General features: G+C 36.6%; 1 long non-coding RNA gene across 3 annotated transcripts in view; it reads left to right on the top strand.

Moving 5' to 3' along the window:
- The window catches only part of LOC105606997 (uncharacterized), a 58,543-nt gene that overhangs the window by 37,698 nt on the left and 7,085 nt on the right, over positions 1–13,760 (top strand). For 2 of the 3 annotated variants that reach the window (XR_009599135.1, XR_001027100.5), the window contains one exon: positions 5,039–13,602. This is a non-coding gene — a long non-coding RNA (uncharacterized LOC105606997). The remainder of the gene's footprint in view (positions 1–5,038; positions 13,603–13,760) is intronic. The other variant, XR_009599136.1, reaches the window with a different exon arrangement.

Raw genomic sequence — 13,760 nt, 5'->3', positions numbered from 1 at the left:
CTAACTTTCTCAGATGGGTTATTATTTTTCTATTGACCTCAAATGTGTATTAATATCTACAATTTTACCCTGAATCAAGTGATTAGTTTTGTATGCCCATACTTTTTTTCTCTCTTGTTACCACCAAACTACTCTATTGCTATATTCCAAAATTTTCATTCTGGATTGCTATAGATGCATCTTAGAGTTCAGGATGACTTTGTCATTTTAGAGTACAGGCATACCTCATTTTCTCAGAACTCATTTCATTGTGTTTTGCAGATGTTGCATTTTTTACAGATTGAAAGTCTGTGACAGCTTTGTATTGAGCAAGCCTATCAGTGCAATTTTTCAATAGCTTTAGCTCACTTCACATTCATGTGCCATATCTTGATAAATTTTGCAACATTTTAAACCTTTTCAAGGCAAGATCCTCCACCAACAAAGAGATTATAACTCACCGAAGGCTCAGATGATGGCTAGCACTTTTTGGTAGTAAAACTTTTTTTTAAATTAAGGCATATATATTGCTTTTTAGACAATGATATTACACACTTAATAGATTATAGTGTAAATGAAGCTTTTGTATAACCTAGGAGACCAAAACATTTATCTGAATCGTTTTATTCTGATATTTGGTCTATTGTGGTGGTCTGGAACTAAACCTCTAATATCTCTTGGATATTCCTGTGTCATGCAAAAGCTTGTTTCACTGTAAATACCTATCAGTGTAGAAATCATAATTATTATGTATATGAATGCTTCTACTTTTAATAACATAATATGTAAAATAATAACTTTACCAAAACAGAAAAATCAGGTTATGATTATGAATTTGTTTTTCTTTTAAAATTCAATAGATTTTTCTATGCCACTCCAAGGTAGAGTCTACTTTAGAAGGCTGAATAAAATTCCCTAGGTTATTTATGTATTCTAATTCTATATTATATTATTCATATTTCATTGTGTCTTCAAGAATGTGTTTATCTTCCTCCTGAAATACTTCTCTAAAGGGTATTTTTAATGGCCATGTGTTTTCTTTTTGTATGCCATATTGCTGTTGAGAATTCTGATGTCAGTCTGAATCGTTTTATTTAGTTAGTTAGTTTCAATCTTATGAAACTCTCTAAATTCTTTCTGTACTTATACTTTAAATTTTTGATGAATATGTTTTATTTTTTCCTCATTTATCATAGTTTAGTCTTAACAATCAGAGATCTTACATTGATAAAATGTTAAAGAGAAGCTATAGATGAAACAAAATACTAATTTTCTGGTAGAAAAGAATGGTAAAAAATATTAGTAGAAAATTTTTAGAAAACTAAAATTAAATGTCTTAGAAGCAGTTGGAAATATCTTGCTCATCTGTAATCAGCAAAAATCTAATTAAAATGAGGTAAACCTTCTTACACTGGCAAAAAAAAAAAAAAAAAAAAAAACCAGAAAATTTAAAGCAGAACACTTCTACTATTGGCCTTAGCCAGGCATTTTACTCTCATGGTTACTTTTTGCGAGAATAAATTAACAAACTGCATTGGAAGTTTATTTGGCAGTATATTTCAAAGTTTGAGAAAATCCACATGACCTTTGGATGAGCAATTCTCTTTTAAAGAATCTGTTTAGAAGAAACAAAATTGTATTTGAACTTTCAAAATAACTCAAATTGTAGAACTAAAACTGTAAAACTCACAGGAAAAGTATAAGTATAAATCTTTGTGACCTTAGGTTAGACAGAGCATTCTGAGATATAATGCTAGAAACACAAGCAAGAAAATATAAAGTGGACTTTATAAAATTATTAAAAATTTAACTTATCTTTATCAAAATTCTTAAAAGTTTAATGTTTAAAGAATACCATAAAGCAAGTGAAAAAACTAGAAAATGGGAAAAATATATTTGAAAATCATACATCAGATGAGTGTTTATTTCTAGCACTTATAAATAGTTCAGTGATATAAGAATGTATGACCCAATTCAAAATGGGCGAAGAATCTAAACAGATATTTCCCCAGATAAACTATATGAATGGTCAAATTATCTGTGAAAAGAGGCTGTATATCATTAGTCATCAGGAAAATACAAATCAAAGTCACAATTAAATACGCTTTATACCCAATAGGATGGCTATTTTTAAAAGAAAATGACTAATTTTGATGGGAATCTAAAATAGCACAATCATTTTGGAAAAAAGTTTAGCACGTCTTCAAAAAGTTAAATATAGAGTTAATATATGACTTAACAATTCCTTTCCTAGGTTTATACCCATAGCATTATTATTCACAGTAGAAAAGTTGAAACAACCCAAAATTCCATCAATGGATGAATTTTTAAAATGCGGTTTATTCATATATCGAAATATTATTCAGCAATGAAAAGGAGGTGCTGATACATGCAACAATATGGATGAAACTTGAAAACATTATGCGAAGTAAACAATGAAAAGGAAAGCAAGCTACATATTATTCAATTCCACTTACTTTAAATGTAGAGAATAGACAAATTGATAGAAATAGAAAGTAAATTAATGTTTACCTACATCTTATAGGCTTGAGGCTAAGGAGTGACTACTGAGGTTATTATGTTTATTTTGTGGATGGTAAAAATGTTTTAAAATCAGTTGTAGTGATAGTCACACAACTCTGTAAATATACTAAAAATAAATGAACACATAGGTGAATTAATTTTAGCAAGACTATTTTATGAAAAATTTATATACAAAAATTTTCATAGCTGAGTTGAAGAAAAATGTAAAGCCAATAAAATATGTCAGCACCAACTAAATTAAATGGCATCCTTCTATACATTCTTATATATTACTATATGTTCCTCAAAGGAATACTGTAAAAATCTCTATATATTTACTGATTAGGAGCAAACTCTGAAACACAATGATTAAATGAAAAGTCAGTTTTATACAAATATATACTTACCATATATATTTGAGTGAAAAGCTGGCTTAAAATTCAACATTCAAAAAACTAAGATCATGATAACTGGTCCCATCACTTCATACTAAATAGATTGGGGAAAAAAATGGAAACAGTGACAGACTTTATTTTATTGGGCTCCAAAATCACTGTGGATGGTAATTGCAGCCATGAAATTAAAAGACACTTGCTTCTTGGAAGAAAAGCTATGACAAGCCTAGACAGTGTCTTAAAAAGCAGAGACATCACTTTGCCAACAAAGGTCTGTATATTCAAAGCTATGGTTTTTCTGTTAGTCATATATGGATGTGAGAGTTGGACAATAAAGAACACTGAATGCTAAAGTATGAATGTTTTTGAGCTGTGGTGTTGGAGAAGAGTAGAGAGTCCCTTGGACTGCAAGGAGATCAAACCAGTCAATCCTAGGGAAATTCAGTCCTGAATATTCATTGGAAGGACAGATCTTGAAGATGAAATTCCAATACCAAGAGCTGATTAATTTAAAAAGACCCTGATGCTGGGAAGGATCGAGATAAGGAGGAGAAAGGGGCGACAGAGGATCAGATAATTGGATGGCATCATTGACTCAATGGATTGAGCAAACTCTGCTAGATACTGAAGGACAGGGAAGCCTGGCGTGCTGCAGTCCATGGGGTCACAAAGAGTCAGACACAACTGAGTGGCAGAGCAACAATAAATACCATACTTTCATTTTTTATTTAAAGTGGTTTTTTTTCTAATTTGTGCAAGAGTAGTAAAAAAATTAAAAACCACATATTCAATTGCCAACATTGTTTTTAGAGAATATGGGATAGAAAAAAGAATATGAGATTTGCAAGATGTACGAACTCTTTAATGTTTTATTTTAAATAATCTGAGATTGCTGAAATCTTTTAGGATAAGAATGCATTTCTGTATCTTTTGAATGATGAACAATCAATAGATAGATAGTTAACTAAAACTGTCAAGTGCTTGAGAATGAGGAGGTAAAAGATCTGTCATTTGTTCAGTGTCCTCTTGGTCAACTAGCATGAGCTGCTGCTGTCTGTATAAATGGCTTCCATAAAAAGCAAATAAACAAACAGAAAAACCTAACTTGACCTTTAGTTATAAACATGACTTTGAAGAAGGCAGAGTTTTCACTATAAGAAAGGAAAATAAGGGGGCATCAAAGTATTTTTTTCTTTTCTTTATATGGTTGTAAATTATTTTCCATTCAGTTTCCATTCTATTTCCTGTAATTAATATTTATGCTTAGATATTTATCTCTCTTGATAAAATATATTAGAATGTATCAGTCAGATTCCAAAGTAGGATAAATTGAAGAGAATTTTTTTTAAGGACTGATAATATACAGGAAGTTTGTAGAGTTGCCACAGGGATAGCACAAGGTAAGTATTATTACCAGCCTCAAACCTAACCAGACTGGGAGGTCTGGCCAGTAGAAACTTAGATGAGGCTTAGGAAGAGCAGTAATGCCAGGGAAGGAACTCAGTCCTCCCAAGTTTGCCTTGCCTGTGACTATCTGACTTCTGTCTGCCCTCCCTCTGACTTCCTGCTGGAACTTCCCACTGGACAATCCAATGGGGACTACATAGACAGAGGAGCCCACTGGGGTAGCCTCCTGGAGCAGAGAGCTGAATAACAATCTGAATTTGGAAGATGAAGTAAAGAGCTGGAGAGAGCATTTCTGGTCCTTATTTGTTGCACCTGCCAACAGTTTGTTGCAAGTACCAACCTGCCACGAGAACTTGACTTTTTTTTTTTTCTTTTTTTACAATTCTTTTGGTTTCTGACCTATTCTGATTGGCATTTTGTCATAAAATTCTTTTCTGATTTGTTATTATCGAGTCATGAATCGCTTCAAAATGAGTTCAACACAGTTGCTGAACAATAGAGTTCAATGTTGAGTTTATGCAGGGGCCCTCATGACTGCAATTTACATAGCACTCATCCGAAATAGCTTTTGAGAGAACTTTTGTAGGCTTAATTTAACTTTTATCTCAATAGCTGTAGAAATAAAGCACTCTTTTCAAATACTGCCCACAATTCACTTTTAATTGCTCTTTAAAAAGCAATACTTGAAAATCTTCCCACAGCAATAACCAAATTATTTTCTTCTTTTTTCATAGAGGAAAAGGAGGATACAAGGAAACTGGAACAGGAGGGAGCACATCTTTGGGATGGCCACAAGATCCTGAGTATTCTGGGAGATGTCTCAGTTGCTCTGTTTTTCTAAGCCAAGGTTTTGTTTGTTTTTTGTTTGTTTGGTTGGTTGGTTTTGTTGTGGTAGGTGAGTGGGGGCTGCCCTTTATCCCACATAGAAAATAAACATCTTCCTCATGGCCTCCCACACAAGCAGTCTGAGAACTGTTTATGATGTCTCCTGTATGCCAGTGTAAGCTATGGGTGCAATTCTAATGGCACCAAAGAAGTTCCTTTCTTTTTTAGATCTAAATCTCTTTAACCATACCTACACTATGCATAGATAGTTGTCGAATGCCTGTGAATTTTGGGAAAATGTATATCTGTTTTAGAATCAGTTTCTAGCTCTTCTGGTTAAAACAACCCTTGACTGAGATTTAAGTGATATGAGTCACACATAGTGTGCTTTTGTGTTACCATTACCATTTACATTTATTTCAGAATCCTTTAAGGCACTATTTTCTGAAGTAGAGTGAACCTCAGAACCACCTGAGAAGCAAAGTCATTCTAAAATAAAATCTAGAATCTGAAATGAAAATAAATTGAATCTAGAAGCTGTTTTTTTCTTAAAGCGATCCTCTTTTGATTCTAATACCCAGTAATGTTTGGAACCCCACAGCATAAAATAATTTTTTGTCAGTAAAGATATTTTATTTTCCAGGAGGATAAGTACATGAAAGAGACGTGTGTGCACACACACACATGCAGACTGAATATGTTTTTGTATACACACGTATTTACATATATCAAATTGAGACATTGGAGAACTGATGATAGGAAAACTCTGAAGGGTTATTTTCTAATTTTTTGGTGCTTTCTCACATGATGGTGGTAGGTGTACAACGCTTATGGAAAAGTTTTTAATATCCTTTATTGTGACTATCTTAAATTTCAGGAAACTGAAGAAAGTGTGTTCATATTATTTTAGTCGTTAACTTTCTCTCTTGTAACTGGTTTTTATACCTTCCAATTTGACTTGAAATCGATTTTCAATTTCCTCCAGGATGAAGATTATTGTCCTCAGAGGACATAAAACAGGCAGGTAGATGGTAGATTTAACCTGAAAATATCACTAATTTCATTAGCTCTAAAGAGGATAATCCATTAAGTGAAAATGGAATACTTCAATTAAAACTCAAAGATTGTCAAATTGGATAAAAATATACCTAATTATCTACAGGTTATGAAACATATGCTCTAAATGTAAGACTGCAGTACATGCCAATGAGGGCCATCACATTGATAGAATAAAGGACCATCTCAATATACACAGAAAAATAGTAACAAAAATTGGCATGCACTAATGATAGGTACTAGTGATAGGTACTCTTATCAAACTAGAAATAAGAAATTTTCTAAATCTGATAAAGGAGATCTACAAATAAAAATTCAAGCAACCATAATAAAACCAGAGGTTTAAAACTTTCAATGCCTGCTATCTTCTGTTTTATTCAACCCTGTCATGAAGATTTCAGTCAGCACAATAAGATGGTGAAAAATTATATATAAGTTGAAAAGAAAGAAATAAGAATTGTTAAAAAAATTTAAAAAAAAAGAATTGTTACTATTCTGTATATGATCTAGTCTATGTAGAAAATTCAAAAGAATCTGTAGTTTATTTAAATTAACAAGCAAAATTGTTAATAAGTAAAATTGTTAAGGTAACTGGTTATATTAGCCATACAATACTAGAAAATAAAATTGAATGAAGAGATCATTTATACAAGCATCAAAATCTTCAAATATGGAATAAGTCTAAACAAAACTGTGCAAGAGAACTCAGTGGTCAGAACTTGTGCTTCTAACCCCTAGCCTGTCTGCTTCCAAAATTAAACAACTCCGTTTATTCTAGCTACTCATTCCAGTGCTGTTTTCTTTGTTAAAACAGATTATCAAAGCCTCTGGTACTGGGCAGAGCTCTCAATCTGGTAGAACTATTTCCTTTCCCATCGCGATGCCCCAAAATATCAAAACCAAAGGACTTGCACTGAGCTAGGACAGCAGCTTGATTTTTCATACATAATCTTATATATTGATAGCCACATGACATATTTGTCAACAGTTAAGCCATGTGTGACCTTGACTACATCTTCTTTCCAGTTTATCATGTTGATGCTTCACTAATAGGATCTGGGGTTCAGAATATTCCTAGGTTTCTAAGAGGGAGGAAGCAAATTCCATGAAAAGAGTTAGTAAAGTTAACTGAAATCCTATGGTGTAGGGCCATGGTCCCCAGTCTTTCTGGCACCAGGGACTGGTTTTGTGGAAGACAGTTTTTCCAGAGACTGAAACTTAGGCAGGGACATGGGGAATGTGTTCTGGATGATTCAAGTGCATTACATTTATTGTGCTAATGATAATTTGTATTTGCAGCCACTCCCCAGCTCTAGCATCACCAGCTGAGCGCCTCCTCAGATCATCAGGCGTTAGATTCTCATAAGGAGTGCACAACCTAGATCCCTCGCATGCACGGTTCACAGTAGGGTTCTCGCTCCTATGAAAATCTAATGCCACAGCTGGTCTGACAACAGGTGGAGCTCAGGCAGTAATACAAGTGATGGGGAGCGGCTGTTAATACAGATGAAGCTTTGCTCACTTGCCCGCTTTGCCCACTGCTCACCCTCCTGCTAAGCAGCCTGATTCCTGGATGGGTACCAGTATATGGCCCCAGGGGATGGGGACCACAAATCTAGGGCTTATGAAATGGAGTGGCTCAGTCGTGTCCGACTCTGCGACCCCATGGACTGTAGCCTACCAGCCTCCTCTGTCCCTGGGCTTCTCCAAGCAGGAATACTGGAGTGGGTTGCCATTTCCTTCTCCAGGAGATCTTCCCAACCCAGGGATCAAACCTGGGTCTCCCGTATTGCAGGCAAATGCTTTACCATCTGAGCCACCAGGCCTTTGTAAAGGTAAGAGTCCTTGAGGTCTCCCAATCCTAATGGCAAGGAAGCCTCTTTGAATTTTACAGGCAGCATAACTTGTGTGTTATGCTCTGACCTGAAATGTTGATGGATTTGAGTGTTTCCCTAAGCAAGAAACTGCTTAGGTGCATTGCTTTGCTACCCTGTCATTGATCCAAGTGGGACCTTCAGGAAAATAATAACAGCCAATAGGACATTCACTCTAAAGAGGCAAGTCAGTGGAGGCCCCCCAACTTTTAAATAAAACTGATTCAGTTATGACTCTTTTTCTTTTGAGAAACAGTCCCTAGGTAATTCATCTAGCAAAGACTGAGTGCTTGAGACCTGAGGTGACCAAGGGACTGAGGAAGTCATCTTTAACAACTTTCTGTCTAATTCAGCAATAGTAACATCAGAAGGCTCAAGAGCATTCAATACCAAGATTGTCGTATATAAAACCTGCCTCATGCTGGCCTTGAAGTGGGAGCAATTTGCCCCATGACACCGCCAACTACTCTTCAACCGGACCTCAGAAGTTATGGGGCATTCTCTAAGCCCATTTGACAGAGAAATGCAAACTTCAGGTGTCTTTTACTCATAGATTTCATCAATATTCTGGGGGTGGTGGTGCTGGAGAGCATAATGGATCTTCACCATTCCTATCACAATTCAAAGGCACCATCTCAGTGAAGTCTTCTTGTCTTAATCTTTCTACCCAAGAACCACCAACATCTTTCCTTCACATCACATAATTTTGCCCTAATTATACAACTTAACAGTTAGAAAAATATCTTGCTTATATATATTTTCTTTGTTTTGGTCTGTTTCCTTTGTTTAGAATATAAAATACCAAAATACAGGTAATTTATTTGTCTCAGCACACAGAAAAGTACATTCTGAACTCTTAATGTTCAACCAAAACATAATGCAAGCCAGATAATTTTAAGCATTGTACTAGATAGAGTAAAAAAGTAAAAAGCAAAACAAAAGAAATGAAAATAATTTTTCAATTCTATTTTGCCTAATATATTTCAGTATTATCACTTAGCATGTAAATAATATTGAACTTTATGTAAATGGGATGGGATGTGTGTTACACTCATAGCATATCTTTATGAGAACTGCTTCAGTCAGTTCAGTCACTCAATTGTTTCCAACTCTTTGTGACCCCATGAACTGCAGCACTCCAGGCTTCCCTGTCCATCACCAACTCCTGGATCTTACTCAGACTCATGTCCATTGAGTCAGTGATGCCATCCAACCAGCTCATCCTCTCTTTTCCCCTTCTCCCCCTGCCTTCAATCTTTCCCAGCATCAGGGTCTTCTCCAATGAGTTGGTTCTTTGTGTAAGGTGGCCAAAGTATTGGAGTTTCAGCTTCAGCATCAGTCTTTGCAATGAATATTCAAGAATGATTTCCTTTAGGATGGACTTACTGGATATCCTTGCAGTCCAAGGGACTCTCAAGTCTCCTCCAACACCACAGTTCAAAAACATCAATTCTCTAGTGCTCAGCTTTGTTTATAATCCAACTCTCACATCCATACCTGATTATTGGAAAAACCATAGCTTTGACTAGATGGACCTTTGTTGGCAAAATAACATCTCTGCTTTTTAATATGCTGTCTAGGTTGGTCATAGCTTTTCTTCCAAGGAGCAAGAATCTTTTAATTTCATGGCTTCAATCACCATCTGCAGTGATTTTAAGTGAGTGAGTGAAGTCGCTCAGTCGTGTCCGACTCTTTGCGACCTCATGGACTGTAGCCTGCCAGGCTTCTCTGTCCATGGGATATTCCAGGCAATAGTACTGGAGTGGATTGCCATTTCCTTCTCCAGGGGATCTTCCCGACCCAGGGATCGAACCCAGGTCTCCTGCATTGTAGACAGACACTTTACCGTCTAAGCCACCAGGGAAGTCCTGTGGCAGTGATTTTGGAGCCCCCAAAATTAAAGTCTCACTGTTTCCATTGTTTCTCCATCTATTTTCCATGAAGTGATTATTACTGTATTATTATTTCTGTAATTATTGCAGCAGTCTTTACTCATCATTATTTCCTCTGCTAGCCCTATATAAGATACAATGCTGTAAGTAGGTTCTTGTTCTTTATCTAATTTATATATAATAGTATGTATATGTTAATTCCAAAATCCTAATTTATCTCTGCTGCCCACCTCTGTCTCAGTTCAGTTCAGTTCATTTCAGTTGCTCAGTCATGTCCAACTCTTTGCCACCCCATGAATCGCAGCACACCAGGCCTCCCTGTCCATCACCATCTCCCAGAGTTCACTCAGACTCACGTCCATTGAGTCAGTGATGCCATCCAGCCATCTCATCCTCGGTCATCCCCTTCTCCTCCTGCCCCCAATCCTTCCCAGCATCAGAGTCTTTTCCAATGAGTCAACTCTTCATATAAGGTTGCCAAAGTACTGGAGTTTCAGCTTTAGAATCATTCCTTCCAAAGAAATCCCAGGGCTGATCTCCTTCAGAATGGACTGGTTGGATCTCCTTGCAGTCCAAGGGACTCTCAAGAGCCTTCTCCAACACCACAATACAAAAGCATCAATTCTTCGGCACTCAGCCTTCTTCACAGTCTGATTTTCACATCCATACATGACCGCTGGAAAAACCATAGCCTTGACTAGACAGACCTTAGTCGGCAAAGTAATGTCTTGAATATGCTATCTAGGTTGGTCATAACTTTTCTTCCAAGGAGTAAGCATCTTTTAATTTCATGGCTGCCATCACCATCTGCAGTCTACTATTCCCTTAATTAACCATAAGCTTGTTTTTTCTTTTTTTTTTTTTATGTTTGTGAGTCTGTTTATGCTTTTTAAATAAGTTCATTTGTATCATATTTTAGATTCCACATATAAGTGATATAATATGATATTTTTCTTTCTCCTGACTTACTTCACTTAATATGATAGTCTCTAAGTCCATTTGGGAGGAGGCAATGGCACCCCACTCCAGCACATGACTGAACTACTTCACTTTCACTTTTCACTTTCATGCATTGGAGAAGGAAATGGCAACCCACTCCAGTGTTCTTTGTTTTTGCCTGGAGAATCCCAGGGATGGGGGAGCCTGGAAGGCTGCAGTCCATGGGGTCACTGAGGGTCGGACCTGACTGAGCGACTTCACTTTCACTTTTCACTTTCATGCATTAGAGAAGGAAATGGCAACACTCCAGTATTCTTGCCTGGAGAATCCCAGGGACGGGGGAGCCTAGTCAGCTGCCATCTATGGGGTCGCACAGAGTCGGACACGACTTAAGCGACTTAGCAGCAGCAGCAGCAGGTCCATCTGTGTTACTGCAAATGTCATTATTTCATTATTTGTTATGACTGAGTAATATTCCATTATATATTTTCTTTATCCACTCATCTGTTGATGGACACTTACATTGTTTCCATGCCCTGGCTATTGAAGTAGTGGTATAATGAACTTTGGGGTACATGTATCTTTTTGGATTAGAGTTTTCTCTGGATATTGCCCAGGATTGGGAGTGCAGGATGATATGGCAACTCTATTTTTCATTTATAAGGACCATCCATTCTGTTCTTCATAGTGACTATACCAATTTATATTCCTACCAATACTGTAGGAAGGTTAATTTTCTTCCATACTCTCTCCTTTATTTCTTATTTTTAGACATTTTAATGCAGCCATTTTGACTGGTAGGAGGTAATACTTCATTATAGTTTTGATTTGCATTTCTCTAATAATTAGCAATGTTGAGCATCTTTTCTTCGCTTCTTGGTCATCTGTATGTCTTAGTTAAAGAAATGTCTACTTAGGTCTTCTGCCCATTTTTTAATGGTGTGGTTGTTGGTATTTTGATATTAACCTGAATGCACTTTGTATATTTTAGAAATAAAGTCCCATTGTTTGCATTTTTTGCAAATTGTTTTTCTAGTCATAGATTATCTTCTAGTTTTGTTTATAATTTACTCTGTGGTCATTTTAAGTTTAGATTTGTTTATGTTTTTACTTATTTATTTTTGTTTTTCTTTCCACAATTACACTCATTGCACATGCTAGTAAAGTGATGCTTAAAATTCTCCAAGCCAGGCTTCAGCAATATGTGAACTGGGAACATCCAAATGTTCAAGCTACTTTCAGAAAAGGCAGAGGAACCAGAGATCAAGTTGCCAACATCTGCTGCATCATTGAAAAAGCAAGAGAGTTCCAGAAAATATCTATTTCTGCTTGATTGACTATGCCAATCAGGCACAGATTGACTAAAGCCTTTGACCATGTGGGTCACAATAAACTATGGAAAATTTTGAAAGAGATGGGAATACAGACCTCCTGACCTGCCTCTTGAGAAACCTATATGCAGGTCAGGAAGCAACAATTAGAACTGGACATGGAACAACAGACTGGTTCCAAATAGGAAAAAGAGCATCAAGGCTATATATTGTTACCCTGCTTATTTAATTTCTATGCAGAGTACATCATGAGAAACGCTGGACTGGATGATGCACAGGCTGGAATCAAGATTGCTGGGAGGAATATCAATAACCTCAGCTATGCAGATGACACCACCCTTATGGCAGAAAGTGAAGAAGAACTAAAGAGCCTCTTGATGAAAGTGAAAGAAGAGAGTGAAAAAGTTGGCTTAAAGCTCAACAGTCAGAAAACTAAGATCATGGCATCCATTCCCATCACTTTATGACAAATAGATGGGGAAACAATGGACGCAGTGGCTGACTATTTTTATGGGGTCCAAAATCACTGCAGATGGTGATTACAGCCATGAAATTAAAAGACGCTTACCTCTTGAAAGGAAAGTTGACCAACCTAGACAGCATATTAAAAAGCAGAGACATTACTTTGCCAACAAAGGTCCATATAGTCAAGGCTATGGTTATTCCAGTGGTCATATATGGATGTGAGAGTTGGACTATAAAGAAAACTGAGTGCCAAAGAATTGATTCTTTTGAACTGTGGTATTGGAGAAGACTCTTGAGAGTTCCTTGGATTGCAAGGAGATCCAACCAGTCCATCCTAAAGGAGATCAGTCCTGGGTATTCATTGGAACGACTGATGTTGAAGCTGAAACTCCAATATTTTGGCCACCTGATGTGAAGAGTTGACTCATTTGAAAAGACCCTGAGACTGTCTTTTCTCCATTGTATATTCCTTCCTCCTTTGTTATGTCAACAGATTTGATCGTAACAAGTGCATTGGTTTATTTCTGGTCTTTCTATCCTGTTGCATCGATCTATGTGTCTTTTTCTGTGCCAGTATGAGTCTGGTTAAAGGTTTATCAATTATTTATCTGGCTAATGGTTTATCGGTTATGTTTATCTTTGTTTATCTATCTATATGTTGCTTGTTCTTTCTCTGTTTTAAGTATAGGATTAGGTTAGGCAGTTTATTTGAGATTTTTCTTGTTTCCTGAGGTAAGATTGTAGTGTTATAAACTTCCTTCTTAGAACTGCTTTTTCTGTGTCCCATAGGCTTTGGATCACTGTGTGGTTTTCATTTGTCTCTGCTGCTGCTGCTAAGTTGCTTCAGTCGTATCCGACTCTGTGTGACCCCATAGACGGCAGCCCACCAGGCTTCCCCTTCCCTGGGATTCTCCAGGTAAGAACACTGGAGTGGGTTGCCATTTCCTTCTCCAATGCATGAAGGTGAAAAGAGAAAGTGAAGCTGCTCAGTCGTGTCTCACTTTTAGCGACCCCATGGACTGTAGGCTACCAGGCTCCTCCGTCCATGGGATTTTCCAGGCAAGAGGACTGGAG

Source organism: Ovis aries, chromosome 2 (assembly GCF_016772045.2).
Source record: "Ovis aries strain OAR_USU_Benz2616 breed Rambouillet chromosome 2, ARS-UI_Ramb_v3.0, whole genome shotgun sequence".
Classification (NCBI taxonomy): Eukaryota; Metazoa; Chordata; class Mammalia; order Artiodactyla; family Bovidae; genus Ovis; species Ovis aries.
This window is presented reverse-complemented; position numbering and strand designations above follow the sequence as displayed.